Here is a 3925-nt window from a genome sequence, read left to right as displayed (position 1 = left end):
TGAGACTTGATGAAAGTGAAGAAATCGCATCTCCCTCCAGATCTTAGGTAAGTTGTTTTAATGAATAATGCCGTAGTGACCTCAAGATTAGACCTCACATCGCACACCTTGATGTGCAAGTATATGGGAACCATAGATGATTTCCTCGAGATATGAGTGAAAAAAGCATCTATGGTACTCCAGCACAACTTTTTTTTAATTTTTGTTTGGAGATGTTTTATGGCCCTAACTTGAGTTTTTTGGGGGCATTTTCGGAATTAAAAATGTGTGTTTGGCCTTAAGATGTCATATATATTCCAAGTTTAAAAACCCTAAAAGGGTATTGTATTTTCTCAGTTCTCATTAATAAAGAATTCTCATCGTCTCCCATGGACGTAGGCAATTTTGTTGAACCATGTCAATTTTTGTGTTCTTTATTTTCTCTGATTTTATCTTTGAAGTTTATCAATTTTGATTGGTCGAAGGGAGTTTTTCCGCAACAAATTGGTATCAGAGTGAGAATCAATTAAGGGATGGTTACAGAATTCAATAAGGTGTTGAACGCTAAGTTTGATGTGGAGAAATTTGATGGGAAGAACCACTTTGGATTATGGCAAGTCCAAGTTCGAGTTGTGTTGATTGAACAAGGTTGTTACAAAGCATTAAAAAGGGTGAAGGGTAAGCCTCCAGATATAATTGATGATGATTGGGAGGAGTATGATCTCGAGGCATGTAGCACAATTTAATAATATTTGACAAAAGAGATCATGTACAATGTGATGCACGGAAAGTCCACAGCATTGATATGAGCAAAATTTTAAAGCCTATACATGACTAAATCTCTCACCAATTGGTGTACCTAAAAAAGCAGTTGTACCCATTTCGTATGAAGGAAAGTATCCCTATGAATACTCATATCAATGAATTCAATAGGATTATTTCTGAATTATTGAATGAGTGATGTTAAATGCACGTTATTTTTGCCAAACGCCCCTGATGCCCTTTTCTCTCTCCTACCCATAGTGGAAAAAAGAAGCAAACTTTCTGATTTGATCACCTTATGACATTCAAAAACATGATCTGATGCAATGGAGTTGTAGAGGACAAAATTATACGAACTTTAAAAAAAAAAAATTAAAAATAGTTTTTTTTCAGCGTTGAATTTTATTTTTAAATTTGGGTACTCGGTGGCCATCCACTTTCAACACCTTGGATCAAGCTTGAATTTTTTTTTATTTTTTATAATATGAATATTTTCATGAAATCTAGAAGGTTGTATTGTTGGATTGTCAATGTGATCATCAATGTGGGCCCAACAACCCTTTTTAAGATTTGAAATCTAAAAAAATAAATATATGGGCAGCGGGCAAGAGAGAGAAACTCTCTCTATTGCTGATGTCATTGTGCCACATGTCAAACATTTGTTGGGTCGTGAGCCAACATGCCATATGGCGTATGGGGCATTAGCCAAAAACGGCATCCATTTAATATTTCTCTTATTGAATATTGAGGTTAAATTGGATGACGAGGATAAAGCCCTAATCCTTTTACCAACACTTCCTGATTCCTATGAGGATCTTGTTACGACCTTGTTCTATGGGAAGAATTCCATTATTTTATATGATGTTACAGTAGCACTTCTTTCAAACGAATATAGAAAGAAAACTCTTGGTAATGAAAATCAAGCGGAAGGTTTTTTTGTTCAGGGAAGGACAAATGAGAAGAAATCAAGGAAAAATAAGTCAAGATCTAAATCCAAAAATCACAAGGAGGTGGAGTGCTTTCACTATCACAACAAATGGCATTTTAAAAGGGATTGTTTTAAGCTTAAGGGTAAGGAAGAAAAGAATAAGGGTGCATCTTCTAACATAGCTGATGTGGCAAAGGATTGTTCAGAAGATGATGTGAATGTTCTATTAGTAACTTCTCGCAATAATCTCTCTTCAGAGGGATGGATTTTGGATTCAAGTTTCTCTTATCACATGTGCCCCAATAGTTTCTCTTATCACATGTATCCTGATAGGGACTGTTTTGCATCATACATGGGTGTGGATGGTGGTATTGTCTTGATGGGTAACAATATGGCCTGCAAGACAGTGGGGATAAGAACAATCAAGATCTAGATGCACGATGGTATTGTGAGAAACTTGACAGAAGTAAGGTATGTACTTGATATGAAGAACCTTATTTCTTTGAGTGTTTTAGACTCAAATGGTTGCAAGATTGTGGGAAAAGGTAGAGTTCTAATGGTTGTTCGTGGTGCTCAGATTGTGATGAAGGGTAGAAAATTAGGAAATTTGTACATTTTGTCTAGGAGCTCAATAATAGGAAGGGCATTAGTGGTTACATCTAGAGATAAAGATTCAACCTATACACGTTTATGGCATATGCGTTTGGGGCATATGAGTGAGAGAGGGATGACAGATACACCACAACAGAATGGAGTTGCGGTGCGGATGAACCGAACTCTTTTGAAAAGGGCACGATGTATACGATCCAATGCCGGGTTAGATAAAGAGTCTTGGGCTGAGGCAATTAATAGATCTTGCTACCTTATCAACAGATCGTTGTCTACAGCTATAGAGTGCGGAACTCTTCACGGGGTATGGTATGGTAAACCTGCTAATTATAATTCTCTAAATTTTTTTGGATGTCCTAAGATTGATCCTAGGGCCAAGAAAGGTATCTTCTTGGGTTATGCAAATGGAGTCAAGAGCTACACGTTATGATGTCCAGATTTGCATAAGGTAGTGGTCAACAGAGATGTTATATTTGATGAATTTACAATACAAGCTTATTGTAAGTAGAAGGGGATAGTTGAGGAGAGCAAGACTGATTCTATGGAGGTGGAGCTTAGTACTCTAGAGGCATCAATTGAGGTCGAGGTAGAAGGAGTTCAACGACAACAACAGTCCTTAGCAAGTGGAAGACCCAAGAGGGCACCTAAGGCTCCAGTTCATTATGAGTTTGAGGATATGGTAGCTTATGCACTTATTATTGAGTGTGGTGAGACGTCTACATTCCAAGAGGCAATTAATGACAATCAATGTGAGGAGTGGAAAACTGCCATGAGTGAGGAGATGAATTATCTTTATAAGAATCAGACATGGGATTTGGTTCAGTTACTTAAGGGGAAGCACGCAATTGAGTATATGCAAAGAATGAATGTTCTCCAGGGGTTAATGGTGTGAGATACAAAGCTCAGTTGGTTTCCTATGGCTATGCTCAGAAGGAAGCTGCAGGCCCCCACGACAGGGGTTCGGGGGCTGACAGTCCCCGTCTGTTCAACTTCTGGGGACATTTTCATAATTAAAAATGCATGTTTTACCGTAAGATGCCATACATTTATTCCAAGTTTAGAAACTCTAAAAGGGTATTGTATTTTTCGCAATTCTCATCAATAAAGAATCCTCATTGTCACCCATGGACATGGGCAATTTTGCCGAATCACGTAAATTTCTGTGTTCTTTATTTTCTATGATTTTATTTTCATAGTCTAGCAATCTTGATTGGTTGAAGGGAGTTTTTCCGCAACAAGAGAATCAGTGTTGATGCATCTCGGATTGTTGAAAGAGTGAGTGAGTGGCATAGTTAAAAGGAGATTTACCGAGCAGGCCTACCTGTTGCAAGTTTATTTCAAAAACTCTCTTACTTTATCCAGTTTGTTAACTGAACAAACCTGACTTTATGAATTAAAGTATCTTGACTAACTTAATAAGATTTCAAATCTTGCAAAGGATCATTGGGCCTACAAGGATTCTCAAATTGGCAAGCCAACATTACAATCTTCTAGATTGTTGAAAAAACTCAAATACAAAAGAACAAAAAAAAAAAATAATAATAATAATAATAAAAAAATCCTTTTTGAGCTTAATCGAATGTATTGAAAATGGATGACTATCAAACTCCCAAATTTAAAACTAAAATTCAAAGGTGAAAATTAACT

The sequence above is a fragment of the Akebia trifoliata genome, chromosome 3 (genome assembly GCF_017979445.1).
Source record: "Akebia trifoliata isolate Shusen 1 chromosome 3, ASM1797944v1, whole genome shotgun sequence".
NCBI classification, from domain to species: Eukaryota; Viridiplantae; Streptophyta; class Magnoliopsida; order Ranunculales; family Lardizabalaceae; genus Akebia; species Akebia trifoliata.
The sequence above is the reverse complement of the archived record's forward strand: the minus strand, read 5'-3'. Positions refer to the sequence as shown.